The 20993-nt window shown below is 38.6% G+C and overlaps 1 long non-coding RNA gene across 1 annotated transcript; it reads left to right on the top strand.

The window, feature by feature from the left end:
* Window positions 1-102: 102 nt before the first annotated feature.
* On the top strand, window positions 103-15609 carry LOC106015625 (uncharacterized). The gene is made up of 3 exons (XR_011806440.1): window positions 103-377; window positions 5990-6082; window positions 12770-15609. It is a non-coding gene; the product is annotated as an uncharacterized lncRNA (long non-coding RNA).
* The last annotated feature ends 5384 nt before the right edge of the window (window positions 15610-20993 follow it).

The following is a 20993-nucleotide window of genomic DNA, read 5'->3' as shown; positions in this document are numbered from 1 at the left end:
AAAGGGGGGGGGGGGGAAGGGCGGCACTGACAGCGAGCGCCGTGTCCGCGGCGCTGCCTCAGCCCCCCCCCCCCCCACCATCAGCACCACCACACTCCGCCCGCCCCCGAGCACCCCCCCCCGTTCCCGGCATGCCCCGGGGCGGCGGGGCTGGCCCTAACGAATTTGAATGAAGAGCTCAGCTCTTTCGGCGCCATTTTCGAGTGGTGCCCCAGCGCGGCGCTGCCGCGGGGCCGCTCGCTGCCGCCGCCTCCCTCTCTCTCCCATCCCCTCCCTCCTCCTTCTTCTCCTTCTTCCTCTTCCAACGTCCCCTTCTCCTCCTTCACCTTCTCCTCCTTCGCCGCCGATTCGGGGATTCGGAGCCTCGGCTGCGGGCGGTAAGAGCCGCGGGGGGAGCGGGCGCGGTTTGGGGGCTGAGGGAGCCCCCCCTCAGCCCCCTCACGGGTCGGCTCCCTCAGCCCTGGGGGACGGGGCTGTGAGGTGAGGGCTGCGGGGCCGGCCCCGCCGTGTCGTGACAGGAGGTGACAGGCTCTCTCTTTTACCCCCCCCCCCTCCACCCGCCTTCCTTTCCCTCTGTGGAAATTATTTCGGGGCATCCCCGCCTCGCCTTTCTCCCCCCCCCCCCCTTGTGTTTTCGTAACCCGGATTAATGCCCCTCCGCGCTCTCTCTCTCTTAAAATATATAATATATATTAAAAAAAAAAAAAAGGGACAACCTTCGCCGTGCTTCGCCTTCCCTCCGCCCGTTTCCGTGCCAGCGGCTTAACCCCTCCGCCCCCCCTCCACCCCCCCCACCTCCTTGAACCCCGTGTCGCGACATGAGCGCCTGTCGCGCCGCCTTCCCAACCCTCCCTGGGAGGCTGAGGGGGGGCGACACAGCACAGCCACCCCCGGCCTTGTCACCCTGCCTGTCCCCATCCCTCGGGAGCCGCTTAACCCCCTCAGGACCACCTCTCCCCCCCCCTCCCTTCCCCCTTTCCCCCTCCGTTTTGGGGCCACCCCTGGGCGATACCTTCCCCCTTTATTTTCTTTATTTTATTTTTTTCTCCTCATCCTCCAGCGCAGGATGCTCGGCTCCCTGTGCGTGTTCCCCCCCCCCCCGCCTTTCGGCTCCTTCCCCCCCCCCCTCAGCCGGGAGCAACGAGTTAACGGCGGGGCGTAGGAGGGGAGCCGGGGTGCAGCGGGGCCGTACAAAAGCCCGCTGTGTGTGCTCGCCCGGAGCCTTAAAGCGAAATGCAGAAGTTTTTTTTGTATGTTTTTTTCCCCCTTTTTTTTTTTAGCCTTTCCAACACGGCAACTGGATCGCGATTCAAGGTATTTTTTTTATTATTTTTCCCTCCCCCCCCCCCCCCCCACACCTCCCCTTCCCTCCGTGTCACGCAGAAATACAATAGTCGGAGGAGGAGGCTCCGCCGAGTTGCCGTGCCTTGGGTTTTTTTTGAATCCAGTACACAAATTGCGCTTTTCCAGCCCCTTTTTTTTTTCTTTTTTTTTTTTTTTTCCTTCTTTAATTTCCCTAGGAATAGCTGCGCCGCTCGCTCCCTACAATTTGTAGCTCCGTGCGCCGATAGCTAGGGAAACGCGGCGTAACCTCCGAAATCGCGATACTAGTAAGAGCCCCTGGAAATTTAGCACTTATTTCGGGAGGCTCGCGGCGCTACTTTCAGAGTGCTTCGAGAAACGGTTCGAGCAGTTAGCATGGGAATGTGCGCAGAGCTGTTTCATTCTGCCTCTGGACACTTGGAAAGGAGCAGGGCTGGAGGAGATTTGCACTATTCAGCGGTGCAAGCACACTCCCAAGCACTGACTTTCACTTTCAAGGAAATAACTGTCTTGCCTCATGGCTTATTTAGAGAAAAAGCTCTAATTCGGTGTCGTACAGGTGCGTATGCTTTTTTCCCCCCGCCGTCTGACAGCCGTGTTCGCTAGCGTGCAGTTTGTACCTATTTTCATTTTAATTAAAATCTCTGCTTGATACGTACTTGGCCGGATCAAACAATTGCTCTTTTTAGCTTTTTTATTTCTCAGCTGCACCATTCCCACATTTTATAATTACATAAAGGTGGGTGTGGCTAAAATGAAAGCAGCAAGCAATCTAGTATCAATCTATAGGGTATGTGGAGTAGCTTTTCCTTTCTTATATTTGATGTACTCCTTCTTTTGAGATATTTGGGGGGAAAAATCACGTAGGCTGAATAGACCCTTGTAGAGCTGCTTGCATTTTTCACCTTAGTTAAAATGTCAAACATTAACAGGGATTACTTGGCCCTGCAAAAGTTACATTCGGAGGAAATATCAAATTAACTTAAAGATCTCAACGTATGTATTTGCATTATATCGCTAAGTGAAAGTTAGAGGTCTGTGCCTAATAGAATATTTCTTCGGTGTATACCATGTACTACCTATACATTATTTTTTTAAATTTTTTTTTATTTTTTTTTGTGGGACCCTTTATCTGGATTCTCAAGAAAAAAACCTCCAAATAAGCCCCATTTGTTCTCTTATTTTTTTATATTTTTTTCTAATTTTTTCAATATTTTTTAAAGGAAAAAAATCGCCCCGGAACAAAAAAAAAAAAACACACCAAGTTGTACTGAAAGTTTCCAAGAGCTACCCTTTGTGTTTATAGGTACAGATCTCCCGAAGCTTGGAATAACTCTGAGATTTTTAGTTTTCAGATATGTTGGTAATTTGAAAGTATGAGTTGTATCTGACTGTGGTGTGTCTTGGGGGTAGAATTTCGTAGGAATCCTATTGTAGTAACATTTTAAAGGCACACTATGCGCTTACAAGGTGTACGGGGGATTTTTTTCTATTTTTTTTGGATTTTTTTTCCATTTTAGCTTCTGGAATTCTGGACTTCTTACTCCTCCATCCAAAATGTAATGCCATGGGAGGGGATTTGCTCCTCAATTGTAGCCTTTATTTCCTTAATTATCCTCGCAGTAATGAGTCCAATTCTGCAGCAAAGTACAAGTGGAGCTGCAAGCACACTACCTGTCCCCATACCCCCTGCCTGTTGAGCACTGCAGGGAAGGTGCACATCTCATCCATCCCCAGTGTCAGAAGCCACCCTAACAGGTGTATCACCGCTTTCCTGTGGCACTTTTATCTACCTACAAGCAGGCTACCTTTTCCTTCCCCAAAAGTTGTCCCATAACAGCATTTCTGTTGCAGGAACTTAGGGATTTTTATTTGCATTGGGAAGCAGTGAACCACTGAATGTGTGAAGGACAACAGGGGAGGTTAGCACTCTGTTCTCCAAGTATGCTGCAGATCCTCTGGGTCGGAGGTTTACTCATCCACCCATACCTAAGGCCCGGTGCTAGGCATTCCAGTAATCCTCATTTAGTACAAATTGTCACAAGTAAAATGCATCTTGGGCTTGCTTTTTCTGTCCCCGAAAGAAATGGGGAACGAAATTGGAGGCTTCTGTGTGGAAGCAGAAATATATTTTCTTGATATTTTTTACCAAGAAAAATAACTTGGTGTACACACACCCGACTTTTCCACAGATGCTGTGTGTGTGTGTGTATTATTACAGATTCTGGCCACTCAACATCCAACACTGGGACCTGATAGCAAAAATTATGCTATTTCTGTTATCAGGAATACTTGGGGAAATGCTGTTTGAACAGGCTGCCCAAATTACTTTTGTACATAGTCTTCTGTGACTCTTCTCACACAGACATCTGATTTTTTAATAGAACTAGTAATGTACTTTTAAGGCAGGGATAATTATGATGTGCCCCATAAATATGAAGGGGGCATCACACAGGGTGGAGATGTGTAGGCAGGGATTTCCAATAACTTTTTAACTCAGTGAAATTGTTGCTTTGCGATTTTATTTATTTATTTTGTGAATTATTGGCAGGAGCCCTGTAGAATTTTTAGGTAACTGATGCGTTAATACACAGCAAGCTAGATAGGCTTAAAAAGGGATCTAGATGGTGAAAAACATCTGAATTTTGGAGGTTGGGCGATTTCAGAAATGGTTAGATGGAGCTAGGTAGAAAAACCTCTGCCCATGTTTAATAGGGTGTCAGGCAACGTCTGTGCTGAATTTTTTTTAACCCTTCGCTGTGAGCTTTCAAAGCACTTGAATTGTGGTGTGAGAACCTCTGGGATGTATCTGTCGGTGGCACCCTAACAGTGCAATAGGTTTGATCTTAGGTTCGTGTGCTTGCTGCTGGGTGAGAACTTCCAGCAGGCTTGCCTGAACATTCGAGGGGAGAGCAGAACTTGAGCTCTAATGCAGCTAATTCTCAGTTTGACAGTTTTCTCCTTGAATATTAACATCTAACAATATTTTAGCATATCATTTAAAAAGAGAGGAAAAGGTTATCTTTCCAGAGAGCCCAAAGTTTCATTACTTTGTATAATTCTGAACACTTCTTCATATCTCGGCAGGGAGCAGTTGCCAGTGTGTAGGGATGACCTCGCACACACGCAGACACACGTTTATTGCCACATACAGAACAGGAGAAAATGTAAAGCGTGTACATTTAGCTTTTATTTTGTTAAAAGCTTCCCGGGATGTCTCCTAAAACTGAAGATGATGCTGTTATATTGCTCAAAACTGAAAAATAGCAGTGACTTTCAGTGATCGTTATTAATGTCTAAAGGAAACCACTGTTAGAAATAGGCACGGGGTTTTTTTTCCCCTATTTAGTTTGTTTTCAGAAACTGCAATGAGTGTATCAACAGTAAATAGATTATTAATAAACTTTTCAACATCAAATCTAGTTGCAATTAATTATTTTATTTCGAGTGAGCTAAAACTCACTTTGAAGTCTCGACTGAGAAAAAGAGAATTACACAAGGATTAGAGCTGAACCTTATATTTTCATATTAGACGATTTTCTCTAAGTTTGGTTTCAATATTATCTTTCAGATTGTTAAATCTCAATATAAGCGTGGGGGGAACTTTTGAGAAGCATTTTTGTCTTTCTGGCTTAAAGGCACAAACTTATTTTTCTAAAAAAAACAAGAGGTGCAGCAGATGAGGTGTGATATACATGAAAATAAAGAAAATTCCTTTTTCTTATTAAAGTAGGGTGCTTGTTTGAGCTCCACAGCAGTGGAGATTTTTTTTACTATTTTTTAGAATATGATTAAGCAGCAAAGAGCAAAATTATCGAAATATTTGGAAGCAGGTGACCTGATCTAGGCATCTGCTGCTCATTTATTAGGCACTGGATGTGTCTTGTCATGGTATCTACAGTGAAAAAAAGTCCAAATAAATTTAAGAAATTGGCTGTGTGAGTGTGCAGTTTTCTCCAGTAGATATTTGGATATAGTTGCTGCCTATATCAAATTTTACTTTGTTCTTACCTGATTACTCTCAGGATTTTTTTTTTTTTTTGAAGGGGGGTGGTGTAAACTGTAATTTTATTTTTAATTTTTACTCTGAGTGTATTTTATGTCTCCACTATTTCCACCATGTGTTATAAAGAAACCAATATTTGTTCAGCTACATTTTAATAAAGGTAGTAATGGGGGTTGCCTTGAAGAGCAGAAATTAAAGCTCCTTAAAGAAAACACTCTAAGTTAAATACTTAATAGTCTGTAGAATATTTTGGGAAGCGTGACAGCAGTAATCACACATCCTTTAAGTAGTTTGTACTTACCTGTTTGCTCGTTTGAGGGTGGAGGGAGAGATTAGGAGGGGTTCTCCCCCTCCACCCCCCCCCCCTTTTTTTTTTTCTTCCTCTTACTTTCATCTTAAAATGCTGCAGGAAGAATGAAAGCAGAGCATGCTAATCTGATTTGTTTCAAGAGGCTTCTGATAATAAAGAGGCATATCACAGGTGTTCCTAATCAAGTCAGTTTGGTTTTAGAAAAAAAAAAAGAGTATTTTTAAAATTAGGATTTCCTGTAACATAGACAATGCGAGGGTCAACCTGATGACCTACATCTATGTTTGGGGATCAACCATGAAACTGTGGGTGTTGGAAATATGTTATAATACATGACATTTTTATTGCAGGTTTCGACCTTTCAATAGAGAGCTGATTTTGGAGAACGGCTTAGTCCTGTGATTGAAAAACTCTTTCTGGAAGGTTGATGGAGCATGAGCATGGTATATATTATATTAACATTTCTCTTATTACATGTGTTCTTTATTTAAAAAATGCATATAGTAAATGTAACTTTTTTGGATTATTCAAAATAGGCCAGTTCTTCTGGGTTTATTCAAGATTTTTTTTGTTTGGTAAAATAATTCTTAGTTACACTCCTTCTGTAAAATTTTAAGAGACTAAGGAAAAGTATTCACACAAGCTGTCCTCGGGAGGAAATGAAGTGGCCAAAATATGTACAAAAAGCTGAGTTCACAACAGCCTTGATCATAGAAGTTATATAAATTCCCTATATAATATTGCCCTCAAATTCTTGTATTGGGAATTACTCCAACTAAAATGTTGTTAATCTGAAAACAAAGTATAGGGCATATAAGTGTTTGTTTTTAAGTAACTTAATTTTTTTTGTTGAGAGGGTGTGCTGTAGAAAATAACAGAGAGCTAGCTGACTGCATTTCAAATGTGGTGTACAAAATTTATTTTTACATATATTAAAAAACCTAGCTACTTGACAAGCTAAAAAGTAGGGAACAAGAAAAAGTGGTCTTCAGAGGCCTCTACCTGTGTCAGCATAGTCAGAAAATTAATTTAATGTATGTATTTGTCAGTAAATGGATTTTTATGTAGTAAAACACTGAATATTTAAGAATAATAAATACAGACTGGCGACACTCATACTGCAAGTCCTGCTTTGCACTAAAGGTACTAATTTGGCTGAAACTGAGAAATCCATTCAGAGTAATCATAACCTATCTATTTGTATATGAATAATCTTAACTAACCATTTATATAAACAATTGAAATTAAAATAGTAACTGTTCTTGGATTGAGTAAATTTGTTTAAATATTAAATGGAGCAGTAAAAACTGTAAAACTTTATCTTCAGCAAAATATATTACAGTACAACAAATTTTATGAACATGTCGTGACTTTAGCAATTCCAGCTTTCAGCTGGAATCCAGTTTTTATCCTTAATCAAATCTGTCTGTCTTTAAGAACACTTTTTTTTTCAGGAAGTAATTGTGCCATAAAATAGGAGAAGTTTTAAAAAGCAAAATTTGAGATTATCCTAGTAACTGCTAATTTTTACCAAGCAGATCGAGTGAAGTGTAAATTTCATCTTTCCTCAGTGTTGTAACTAATGTCTAATATAACCTAGGAACTGCTGGCTTTTACCATTTATACACCTCCTGTCATAGAAGTAATCGAGGCAGACATGTTCTGAGTCTAGTTTTCACTATATGAAAAATATAGTATGATTTTATGGGTAGTTCAGACCACCTACAGAAAATTATCAGTTTAGAAACAAAACTTTGAATACAGAAAGTGTAGGGATCTAGAGGAAAACAAGTGAAACAGAAGTTTATGTAAACTTTGCAATTCGTGATTAGTGAATAGGTATTTTTTAAAATTTTTTTCCTTTTCTGTGCTTAACAGTCGCAATAAAACTATTTTTATTAATGCTGTTAGTGTTTGGGTAACATGTCTAATATGCTCCCAAATAAATAAATATTTTACAGTCTGTCCAGAAACTCTGCTCTGAATGTACTGCATGTGGGTCTGGTTGTTTTTTTTCTGGTTCTCTTAAGAATATAAGGATTTCACAAAACACCTCTTTGAATTTGTTCATTCTTTTTGTTCCTTTTTTTTTTTCCTGTACAAAAGCAATTACATTCTTGTTAATGAAAATCAGGATTATATTGCAAGGCAAAGGTATCTAAGGCTCCCTTGTGACATATTTAAAAGGTGAAAGTTTGATGGAGTGTTCCTTGGGCTGACACAAGTTCAGAGTATTTCTCATAGGTTCTTATTCAGCAAAAAAAAAAAATATAATGCCTGGTTCACAACTGTATATCAAAGGATTTTTAAATTTAGGGCCTAATTCTGAAAACTTTTAAATACACAAGTAGTCCTAGTGCCTCACTTCCACAAATAAGGATTTGCAGAACCATGTTTGTCCTTAGATCCAAACTTTTTTTATTTTTTTAATTAATAAAATATATAAAACTATTCAGAGCTTTTGAGACAAGTTAAATCACTTTTAAAAAGACCAAAGAGGAGAGTTTTGCAGTAATGCAATTATTATCTTCCTCATTTACAGGCTGAAATCCCTCTCAAGAGTGCTGCAGTTGTCAGTTACCATAAGAAGCCACTTTTCAAGTGTTGATTGGCTCTAGAGCACTTTTAGGCTGAAATTTGGCCTAATTAATTTTATTCTAGAGCTGGGCAGCCTGTTTGTTCTAGAACTGGGCAGCCTGGCTGTTTCATGCCCCACAGAGGAGGTGAAACTTTGAAGGCTTGTGGGGTGTGTTTTAATTTCTTACCCCTGGCTCCTGCTGTTGCAGTTTTTATTTACCAAAACTAGCGATTTTGTTGGAAGTTGAGCCTGAAACAAGGGCTGCAGTGCTGGCCCCTTAAAAAAAATTGTTGGTGTGGCTATTGCAAATTGTATGCTTGACTTCGTCAACTGTTTTGCAATATCTAATTGTAATGAGGCTGAAAAGATAAAAATGTACAGGCTTCTCTGCTGGAGTGCTTCTCAGGGGTAACTTTTTCATGGCCACTTTTACTGTCCGTAATGTAGGTGCACACTCGAGGCTCTGCAGACCTCGTTGCCTAAATCATGATTTGATAGCTCACAAAGCACACTCACTGCTCCTCTGAAAGACTTGTTGCAGATAGCTGTCAGCTCATCTGTGCTTGCCTTAAGGACTTCTGGTGCTTTTCAGAGGCAGCTTAAATAATATTCCTGAAAGAGAGATGTAGCTATAAATGCAGCCCATGCCCAGTTGTTACAGCACATGTAAAATCAGGCATTGTTTGCAAACCCTGTGCTATCTTAGGCATGGCTGGTTTAGATTTTGAAATCTGAAAGAACTGAATTTTCTGGATTTTGTTAGTTTTAACTAGATCCAGTCCTAACGTTATTTTAAAGTGGAGTTTCGTGTACTATTAGATTGAAATAAGCATTAATTTTTTATTATTAGACTAGACATTTAATGAAACAGCTGTACAGCAAGGATTTAAGAGTGGTGTACTTACACCTCATTTTTCCTTGTCTGTTGGTGAAGCGATCCTGCAAAGCAATTGAAAAAGAATAACAAATGATATACAAATTCGTCAGGAAAAATAGTTAAAACGTGCTAACTGGCATATTTAAATGCTCGTGCTTCTCCCTCCAAGCCAAAGGCACAAAAGTAGGGTATTGCCCCTTCTTATTTATTTATTTATTTCAACAGAAGCAAAGCAGAGGTTTGTGTAAACCCACGCATTTAAGCTGTGGGTAGGGGGGAGAGAGAAAAACCTAATCCCAGTTTTCAGAAATGTGCAGCTACTGCCTAGATGGTTGTTAATCCACCTTGTTTTGGGCTGCTGCTCACAAACTAACATGAACTAACATGAAAAAAGAGCATATATGAAGAGGTGATTGCTAATTCAGTAGTGTTTCTGTATAACCCACTGCTTCTAGCTTTGTCAATTTTGAATTTATTTTAAATAGATGGATATTCACAGTAGATTTTTATTTGCAAGCCTGTTGGGGGGAGATTTTTTTTCTTTTTCTTGCTGGGGGGGGATTTTTTTGGTAATATTATTCACAATTTTTACAGCAATATTTTGAGGAAAATTATTGCTTTTAGTAAAATATGCTGCTAAGATGAGTTTAAATCAGGAGATAATTGTGCCTCTATTTTTTAATTTGTGCAATATCTAAAAATCTTGGTAGTGTGCAAATATCTCCAGAATATTTACACCTTCCCATTAATCCACTAAATTCTAAGAGTTTGCTTTTTATTTCCCTTGTCCTCTTTTTTTTGTGTATTTTTTGATGCCTTTGAGCAAAAAAAAATTCATAATTTTATCTATCCACTTAAAAGTTGACATGGGGTGTATTTTTTTCTAGTAAAATATGGATTTAAGTGTTAATTTTCAACATCAGTAGGTTTACTTTCATATTATAATATTTTTAAAAAATATATATGATCTCCCCAACTCCAACTGATAATTCCCTACATCAAAATAGCTCTAAGTCACTTAGATTTATTGAAAATTTAGGGGAAGACAGGAATTTCAGTGAATCTGAGAAATAAAAACCTTGGATTTAGAATTTCTGTGTTCTTTCAGAGCACTTTTTTTTTTTCCCTTGGTAGAATGTGCAGATCCTGTGGTCCTAAGGGTGTTATCACTTGAGTTATTCTGCAAACACTTTGCTTCCCCCTGCGAGAAGCTATAACATATTTTAATTGGGATGAGGAATTTGAAAAGGAGGATTCTGTTGTGAAACATTGTAACTGCTCTTAGGAGAAAGCCTGTCTATAAATACACTGAAAAGTCTGTTGCAAAGCAGGGTTCCCTGACGTGTCTGACAGTACCACCAGTATCTTGCACAAGCAGACAAACCCCTTCTCAAAAACAATGGGCTTCTGCTTAGGTACTTGCCCTGCTGCCCTCAGGCTCCCCACATCTCGAAGATTTTCCTCGAGTTCTCAGGAGAAGGGAGAATGATGCTTTCAGTGACAAGCACAGCAGTTACACAAGCAGCAGGGAAAGGTGTATTTTCCTTCATCTGTTTTATAACCTGACTGTGTTTCAGTTCTCAGGCAGCATGGCTGTACTTCTGTATGACAGTATTTATTTTTTTTAAGCAAAGGATCTTCTGTTGATCTTAATTTCTCTCTCTCTCTAGCTGATAATGCAAGGGTTACCAAGAATACATTTTCTATACTTTGTCCTAAATTCATTGCATCTGAGTACAAGAGGAGATAAAACATGGTTTGAAACAGCAAAGAAAATGCTTGGACTTTTCTTTCTGGAATTACAAGGTTTAAAATCTGGATTTTCATTTGCACAGCGCCTGTTTTGCATCCAGGTTTAGAGTGTAACTAGGAGATCCTGGAATCGGCAGTGAGAGTAATTCCTCCTGAATATCAGTGCTCGTAGGCTGGGTTCTGTTTTTACACCAGTAACTCTTCAATTTTCATGAAAGTTTTGATTCCAGCTATGTCACTGTAATCACAGTGAAGCTGGCTGTGAATACAGCGTGTTTGTTTCAGAAATCGATATTTTGTGAAACTGCATAAGAAATTATTGGAAATGTAAAATACAAGAATGTTCTGAAGTTCTCTTAAACTTATTGTCCTTGATTTTTTTTTTCTTCTGTTTAGGAATACAGACTTCCTCTTGCATTTTTGGTGTGTAATACTCTGTTTGTCAACCTCACGGTCTTCTGACATGCAAACGATCCTCCAAAATGCTGTTCAAATTGTCTTAAAGTTTTATTTTTAGATTAATATAACTTAAGTTGGTGACCCACTTTCCATTATGTAAAAACCTGAACAGAACTTGTCACTGAGGTAGGAATTCATATAGGCTAACACTAGAGGGCAATTCAAAGCAAGAGTCCACCCCAGAGCAGTTCAGGCCTGCTTGTGGCCCCGTACTGAAAAAGAGGGAACCTGGGGGGGACTTTCTGTGGGTCCCCTCTCCAGGCAGAAGCTGGCCTTGGCGATTACCCTCCCAAATCTTCTTTACTGGATATGAAAAGCAGGTTAAATAAAACTTAGGTCTCTTGGAGCGCTCCACTGAATGAGAAGGAACTTAAACCAGTTCCTACTGCTTTGCTGAATTAAAAGTTAAGAAGCCTGTTTGACAGTTTCTCATCTCGTTCGCTCTTGCCACTGTTAAAAGGCATAATTTGTGGTCTTTTTTGTTTCTTTTAAATGTGCTACGCTAAACCCTTTAGATCTTATGTGAAAGATGCTGGGTTTGGGGAGGTAAAGTAATATTGCACTGAAACTTAAATGCCTTTTATTTTCAAGTATCAAAGAAAATATTCTGGATTTGCTGAAATATGTTAGTAGCTGAGAAACCATGTTCTTTTTAACAAATATTAACAAATGTGCAATAATACCAATAGCCAGGAGAGCCCTTATAAAATACTGCTGAGTTATTTGAATTAAAACGAAAGTATAAATTGATTTCCATTTTAAAAACAACATAAGGCATCAGACAGGTACTTTGTGTGTGTAGTTTTATCAAGCAAAACCTATCAAATGCAGAAACTCGGCTGAAGTAAGATGAGCAATCAAGTGCTGTATTTAGTATTTAACTGTGGAGGAGTGATCATCTGTGTATATTGTGCATGATTTAAACAATTTACATAACAGTGCATTACATAATAAATTCTCGTTTTCACGGCTTGCGACGTTCGTTACAGATCCACGGAACGGCTCAAACGCTTGTAAATAGTAACCTGTAGTGCAAGGGGTGATGTCATGGGGCTTGAAATGCACTCAAGAATTCTTATTTTAGCAATGCAGACTCCCTCGTTATACTGAGATGTATGCATCCAGCCATGTGAATGCTTGCAAGTGCCATGGTACAGATTTCTACACCAAGGGTATTTTATCAGCTTGTGTGTTTGTCTTCCTATATAGTTACACTTCTTATTTTACATACACTTACATATAAAAACACTGATCTGAGGTTAAAATGGCACGGTTACTCCTCCATTCTGCACCAGTTTTCAAAAATTACCATCTTTGCTTTCTTTCTACAGTTTACTGTAGATATCTAAAACTTATTCTTGCTTTTACTGCTTTTATTATTATATACAAAACATTTTGGCAGTGCCACAAATGGATAGAAATACTGCAGTGCATTGTTACAGTAATTTGCCCCTGTCTCTGCAGGTCTGGTCAGCAACTCCAGTGCAATTTGAAAATATGTAATCTGCTGGCAGTGATGTACCCAACCTTAATCAGAGCTGGAGCCTTTGGAAGAGAGCTTGTGTCATCGCAGGATGTATAGTCCCACAGTGACTGACCTTGATGAAACTGTGACAGAAGAAAACAGGTTTCGCTTTGTTTTGCTTTTCTGCTTTATAACTTGCAAAATGCAACAAACAGAAAAAAGGAAGACAGCTGAACACTTCTGTGGTTAGCTTCTCTGGGTCTTAGAGGAGGCTTTTGTTTTAGTGGGGGGGGAGCAGTAAGGAATTAGTTGTGATAATCAGGTTCAGTGATAGAAGATATCCCAACCCTACGTATGAACTCTTGATTTTTGAGAGTATGAATTTTTATACAAAATCTGGCAGAGTATTCAAATGATTAAACCAAGCATACATGTAAGCTTTTAAGGAACTGAATTCTTAGTCTTGTGAAGGTAAGACACTACCAATCTGTGTCAACATGGCTGGTTTTTATATATTTTTTTTCCTTTTACTAGTTTGATTTTTTTTTTTTTTGGCCCTAAATCAAAGGGATAAGTTCTGCTGATAAGTGAACGTTTAAGGCTGTCTTCGCAATTTTATTTATTTGAGCAAAGCAAGAACAAATGTGGAAGTATAAGCAATGTGCAGACCAATATTGCAATATTGTTCTGTTCTGTCTTTAAGCAGGTGGTTTCATGTGGCAGGCTGGAGGAGAGATTCTTTTTCTTCCCAGCTTTTGACAAAAAGATGACGCATATGACTCAGAATTAGAAGGGGAAATCTGCCAGTTTGCATCAGTTCCTCAACTTGTGGGTTGCTATTCACCACAAGGAAAATTGGTATACTCGCACCAGTGCTTCTTGAGAGATGAAGAGTAATCATTTCCTTCAGAAAGTGTAGGATGATTGGAGTAGGCCTTTCGTATGTGACACTAGGCTTTTCCTATAAGGTATTTTTCAACTGTCCTAATTTTCTAGGAAGAAAGGGAAACAAATAATGTTCTGAAATGCTCTTTTTAAAATAGGGATCAGGTATCTTATAGCTTAATGCAGAATAAAAGCAAAGGAATCTGCTTCCTTCTCAAAATATTCTCTCTTGCTGGATTTCAAACAGAAACCATAATAGATTTCCACAGTCAAAAGGTAAGTTATTTCTGTGTGATTTTCTTTAATTCAATCCCATATATCTCAATCTCCAGTTCCAGCTTTTAAGTAAGCTAGTAGGACTAAAAAATATGTAAGTATAGTGAAATTGAGAGCAAAAGGCTTCACTTTTGAAGGGGAAAATACTTAACATGAAATAAGGAAGATCTGATTTTCAAAATGTTGTGCTTTAGACCTGCTAAAAAAAAACAAGACAATTTTGTGATAATTCAGATTGTTTCATATAGGGTTTGGGATATGAGGGAGAGTTCTCTCAATACTGGTATTTCCTCAAAGAATATACTATCAACTAGCCTTTTATTTAAAAAAATGGGGGGGGGGTCAAATACTAATTAAGATATTCATGTCTTTTTATGGAAAATTGATTGGGCATTTTGATAGGATTGATAATACAATTAAGATTTCTTGATCACTGCTACTGTGCTTTTAGGCATTGGATTTTACATTTTTTTTCTTGATATATTAACTTCTGGTTAATTCAGCATGGTTTTACTTTAAGCTTGTTAGTGAAATATTGAAAATCTAGCTTAATATAAAGCCTTAAGAGGCACCCAGCATCCTCTTTTTTTTTTTGTAGTGGATAAAGTTCCTTTTATTTAGCAAAAACCGTTGTCATTTTGAAAAGGTATATCCTAAGTGAATCTCATTTTCCTACCTGGAAAAATTGATTTCATGTTTAACAATTTGTGTCAGCCTCAGGAAAGCACCATCTTCCTGTGCATTAGCTCAGTTCTGTGGGTTGTCTCCCTAGTGGGGGAGTGGGTAACCTCTAAATGTTTTTTAGATGGGAGTATGTACACGTGTGTGTGTGTAGATGGATATCTTGTGCATGAAGAGGGCTGAGGGAGCGGGGAATAAAACAGCCTTCTCTCTGAGCTGCTGCTCCTGCCTGTTTCTTCAGCTACCATTGACTAAACAATCTAAGTAGATAGTATGATCAGGAGTCTGCACCCCAAAGGCATTAAGAACCCCCTAAAACTTGTTATCAATTAACTGCTTAAATAATGAAGTTGTAGAAGTAGAGCTAAAGATTGGAAAAATTACAGCAGTTAGCAGGAGGTGTTCCTCTGCTGTTAACTCAAGGATTCCATTAACTGTTGAGTCAATTTCTTCTAACAGTTTGGTGTTACCTTTCATAAGTCATACAGTTGTCTGGCATTTCATAGAAGTCATGTAGTGATGATGTCAAGATTCAGAAGAAAAGACAAATTTACTGTCGGAGCCAAAAGGCAGGCGCACAAAAAGCAACTTCTTTCAGGACACGAAAAGCTCTTTGTTCTGTGGCCTTGGGTTTTTTTTGTGCTTTGACCCTTATTTTACAGCATTGTCACTCTGACCCTAAATCTTCTGAAGCAGACGTACAGCAAATTTAGCCCTCTACAAGTGGGGCTGCATTCGGAGCTATAGGCCTCTTTTTGGTCTTCAGTTGTATTATTATAGTTCCATGCAATCCTAAGATGCAACAGAATTAAAAATATGTATAATTCTGTCTACTGCAAGTAGTATTAACTTACATATCAAGGCATTTTTAAAATATATTCATTTGTGTGCATAATGCTATATTGCCATCTCATGATTTATTAGTATTTACCAATTTCAGATAGGATAGCAAGTAGGAGGGCAGCCTGGCTAAAACTGACTAATGCATTTTCCACTTTCCCAGCAGTACTTTGGAAACTGATCCTGTGCACTTACCACCAGGGTTCCTGCAAAATGCTACTTGAGCGTTAAGCATTCTGTTGAGGACAAGAAGAGCTTTGATGTACATTCTGGAGTTAGAATACTTAAGCAGCAATACTCGCCTGCCTTTCTTTCATAAAAGACTCGGTGCCAGCTTAGAAGAGCATAAAATTTTACTCTAGGCCTGTGACTGCTTTCTTGGGCTAAAAGAGCAAGTTTTCTGTGAATTTGGGAGGAAGAAAGGAAAGGTTAATTTTCTTAATTCTTTAAGAAGGCTAGAAATGAATGAAAAGTACCAGAAACCTTAGAGCTTGCTTAGATGTTCTGAATTTTTATCCTTTTAGCCTATTTTTTTTTTTTTTTTTTTTTTTTTTTTTTTTTAGGAAGAGCTAGGAGGAATGTAATATACTTAAGAGAATCTGTTTCCCTGTCTTTAATAACTTTCCACTACAACGGTGCATTTATGCTGGGTGGGTTTTGTTATTTAGGGAGGGATTCACCCATTTTCTCCTCCACCAGCAATAATTCCAAATAGTAGGTTTTATAAACTTGAACTGTAACAGTAGGATAATCTTTTCTGGAGGTAACACTACAAAGACCTAAGCAATAATTTAACAGTACATGTTTATTGGAGAACTTGAAGAAAAATAAGTATGTTGATTTTATTTTTTCATCTGAAAAGATGTTATGAAACCTTTTTAAAAGACCTACAGGAATTGAAGTTGTATTTCAAGATAGCCCCTTTCTTTTTTGGTAGATGCACCAGACTAAGTATTGATATTTTTGTGATTAAAACTGGGGGGGGGGGGGGAAAGGGCTGTTTTAAAAACTGCTATAATAAAATATAAAAGTCACTTCCTAGAACATAGAAAATATTGTCTTAATTTTGTATGTGTCCTTTGAAGCAGAAAGAGTGCTGGTACAGATTGGAAGTGTTCTCACAGTTTTCTTCTTGTGTGCATGCCAAAGGTGCAGGGAAGACAGATTTTTAAAAGTTGAGTGCAAGCTATACTAGTGCAATAAAGAGGGATCTGGAAAGCTTTTCTGAAATACAACTCTTACAAACTCTTGGACCCAAAGCTTGTCAGACTTTACCAGTTTGCTTTAAAATGTTTCATATAGTAGTATATTTAATGCATCAACATCTGACAAAACACTTTTTAGAAGCTGGGAAAAGAAGTGTGAGGAGTTAGTCTTACTCAATTTTGGTTTTAAGCTACTCAATACTAAAATATATTTCTGTATGTTGTCAATGCATGTTTTTCATAATATTTCTGTCAGCTTCCCTTTTTTTGCTAGCAGGTTATTTAACTAACTTTTGGTTTCTTGCCTTCCATGTAAGTCCACAGCATTTTGGTTGCTATCCATCGTTTCTACAGAAGCCTTAATATTGCACTACCAAATAACTGTTTTTATTTCCTTTTGTTTTCATGACTGCAATGAAGAAAGAGTGCACCTCATACAACAGGACATGTGAGTCAGGCTAGTATAAGCTGTGCTTGGAGTACTGAGATAAAGGAGAAAGGATATAGAACTGAATTTGATGCTGACAGGCCATAACTGCATTTCCAAATTTCCGTGTGTTTTTAAACTTCAGACTTTCTTAATGCTGTAGATACTGGTTTTTATTTTTAGCTGGCTTTGTTATTTTATGTTTATCTTATGCAGTAGTTCTCCAGATAGTCTAAATATGTTTGTTCATGGTCCTTGGAGAGATGGCTGGACACATGATGTAGATTCTCCAAATTTAGTAGCAGTAAATTTCTGTAATCAGCAGTTATCTGCTTAAATTGCACTAGTAATATTTTACACTGCAAAGGTTTCTGTGTTGTTTGTTTTTTACTGTGATTTTGTGGAGGAAAATTGTTGACATGGCCATGAAACAGTTAACAGATAATCCCCTTTTTTTGTCAAAGTTTGTGTGCTTGGCTTTACCCGTAATTTACAAACAAAACTGTGGAGCAGTGCTTGTTATCTCTGTTCAAGTATTCAGCCTTTTGTTCAGAGGATTACTCAAAGCGTTGTGACTCTTCAATACAAATTTATTGTAGTCTTAAATATTCAGCTGCTTGGTAGAAGGTAGGGGAAGATTTATACACGGAGAGTGTGTAAGCTTGATCCTGACTGACTTGCCCCTCTGTGGGGTGAAGTGGTGCTAATTTATTGCTTGATTACAGTCATTTAATAATAATCCTTACGAAAAATGCTAGGTCAGTGCTTAAATTTGAGTTCAAAACCTTACTGTTATTTCAGGAGAAAAGGTATAGAGCTTGTAGAGCTCATTCTCTTCATTCTTTTTTTAATGTGAGCACGAAGTAGCCTCAATTAAGCTGAGTGTACTGATGTGACATCATGTTGTACCTGAACCAAATAATAACACAGTAATAGCCAAAAGTACACTTATCTTTAAGCTACAACTTCGAAGCTGTATTTCTATTGAATCTTTCCTTTTTATAGTATGTATGTCACTTAAGGGATGCTGACATTAATAATTAGAGGTAAAGAGGGCTCGTTAGCAATAGCAACCAAAAGGATAATAGAATACTTAACACGCATTTCCTTTAAAATGCAAGTTTGAAGAATGAGCAAAAGTTAGAAAATGCTGTGTGTTTGCAGCACAAACATTACAGCATTGAGTAAGCATATGACAAAAAGTGAAACTACTATTGTTTAAGCTGGTGGGGAGAAAAGTAAACAGTGTATTATCAAGGCTCAGCTACGTACACTTTAAGGTCTTTACAGTTTTGATGCTTAAGAATAAATATATTTAGGTTTCTTAATAGGGTGGTCAGAGTATCTCCTGAATTTTGTCTTTTTCACAGAGGTGGTGAAAGAGGTAGGAGCACTGGTAGCCCAGATTTAGTTCAGTAAAAATCTGTATTTGCAGCAAACAGTAACTGTCAGTGTTTGTACAGAATGCTGTATTCGTGACACTGAATTGTGAGCCCTGAAAGGAGAAATTTGCAAATTTACCTGCGGTTTGCAGGAGAAAAAAGGTTATGACTGCAAAATGCCTTGTCTGTCCTTAAGAGTAAGTTGCACAGGATGCTCGTCAGCACTGCCCCACTTCACACTGTGCCGTCCCTGCCTCCCAGTGCAAACCCTGCCTTACTGCAGTTTCAGCTAAAGAGGTTAAACTGGAGAAAACTCAGATACGGAGGTGTACGTTGTGATCACTGTGCAGAGGGGGTAGCACTGGTGGAAAAACTGTCATGCTTTAGGCTGAGGAACTCTTAAGAGCCTTTCAGTGTCTTTCAGCGTCAGATTTCCAGATTTAAACTGAAATGGGGTTGGGAAAGGGTCACAGTGAGGCAATAGCTGCGCTTTCAGAGTGGATGTGTGTTGCTTTGCTTTCATGAGCAAGTAACACAAACAAAGGAGAATGGTTGGGTGTAAGTGGTGTATAACACTGCCCAAGTGGAAGGTGTGTTGGCCAAGAAACATCAGGAGAGTGGTGATGGTATACGAGCACAATGCCCTAAGTAAATGTTTAAGCTTGTGTCACAGTCCTGGACGTGTGAGATGATACTTTCTATTTAATAGAAAGGCCTTGATTTGTTTTATTCCAAATCACCAAACTGTCAGATTGCTGGTTAGTAGTAACTCCGTGAATATAATGTTATATAGAACTAAAGGGGCGTATTAGTAGTTACAGTAGCTGGAGGTTCACCTGTAACTGTTTTTCATGGGATCGGAAAGAAAATGAGTTGGGCTTGGTATTGTCATAAACTCCTAATGTTAAACTAATAGAAGCTGAACATGGTATTTTATATTAGGCTGTTCAATAAATCAACTAAGAAACAGTGAAACCAAGGAAAAGCTCCTTCCCCCGCACCCCTTTTTATTTATTTTGAAGCTGTTTAATTGCTTTTCTATCAGCATTCCTGACTTCTGTGTATATGCAGTGTAGAGAGCTTGCTTCTGTGGAACTGAACTTCTGCTGCTTCAGAGCTCTTCCATCTTCTTCAGCAGAGCTCTTACGTTGATGGACTTGGGATCGAATGGAGCTGGCTGTATTCAAGTTTCCCAGCTTTTATTGGGGTCTCCCCAGTAATTTTCCTGCCACCCCCAACAACAATTTAGGATGTAAAGACAGAGGTAGGAGAAGCACTTGATGGCATGGCTGTGTAAGCTTTATGACCAAAAGCACAGAGGTTCAAAGCTTTGTGCAGACACTCCCGTATTTCACTAGCTATCTGGCTTAGTTATCTGTATGTGTTTTATCTTAGTTTTCCTCCTTTTATCCTTTTCCTGTTCCTCAACCCTTTCTCTCACATATGAGGTCTTCAACTTTAATTTATTTTCTCTGTAAGGAGAGCAGAAGCATATTTTTAATAGGAAAGTAGAAAATACTCCCAATTTTTTGTTTGTTTTTAAATTTACTTCTTGTTTGGAGGTACTTTTGCTCGTATAAGTTTAAAAAAAAAATACAGTCCTGTAATGCATGTGAGTTTTTGTATTCATGTCTGGGGAGGAAGGGAAATTACCTGCAAGTTCTCCTACTAATGCACTTACGGTGAAGATAGCATTAATAGCTCTGCCAAGTCTTTGTTTCATGGTGTGTATAGTTTAATTTTAGAGGGATTTGCTTATAGAGCAGGGGGAAAAACAAAAAACAAAAAAAAACACCTCTATGCTTAAGCTAGAAAACTAAAAACAACTAGGCAATTGAAACAACAGTATCTAGTTAAGCACACGTAGTTCACAAATTAAGAACTTGGCCTGGACATGTAAGTGAGAATTCTTCCAAAGGTATTAAATGTTGCAGCTGTTTTATTTAAATCATTTCTCTTTGATATTTTCAGGTAAATCTACAAGTAAGAGGCAGCACTCGCTCTTGTTGAACATCTTTCATAATCTTTTTCCAGAGAACTGTAAACAAATCTTATTGCTGACTAGCATCTTCGCTTGCATCCATGCTTTCCTTATCTTCATCTTCCATACCGTGTGTGTGTACACAGACAAACTTGGGATGTTTTTCTTCACCCCTTCTCTTGGATTATGTCCAGCATAGTTTCTTTAGAGGGGAGACTGTCACGGCATACCTTTGCACTTAAGTTTGTTTTGCCTTTATATTCAGATTTCACTTCAACAAGCTACTGGGTAAATTGGGCCTATATAATCTAGTTTGCCTGTTATAGCTGTCTAATTTAAAAACAAAACCAAAAAGTTAAGTATTAAGAGGAGAAAATAAGTGTGAATATAGTTGTATACATATAAAATATACTGGAAGTGACTCTTATGTGGTCTCTAAAATATCAGTAGCTAGATAGCTGTATAAAAACTTGTGTTGCTGCAGGTTCCTGTATATTTACACTGGCAAATCTTGTTTTAAATCTTGTTTTAGTTGACACTTCTTTA

The sequence above is a fragment of the Anas platyrhynchos genome, chromosome 1 (genome assembly GCF_047663525.1).
Source record: "Anas platyrhynchos isolate ZD024472 breed Pekin duck chromosome 1, IASCAAS_PekinDuck_T2T, whole genome shotgun sequence".
Lineage (NCBI taxonomy): Eukaryota > Metazoa > Chordata > Aves > Anseriformes > Anatidae > Anas > Anas platyrhynchos.
This window is presented reverse-complemented; position numbering and strand designations above follow the sequence as displayed.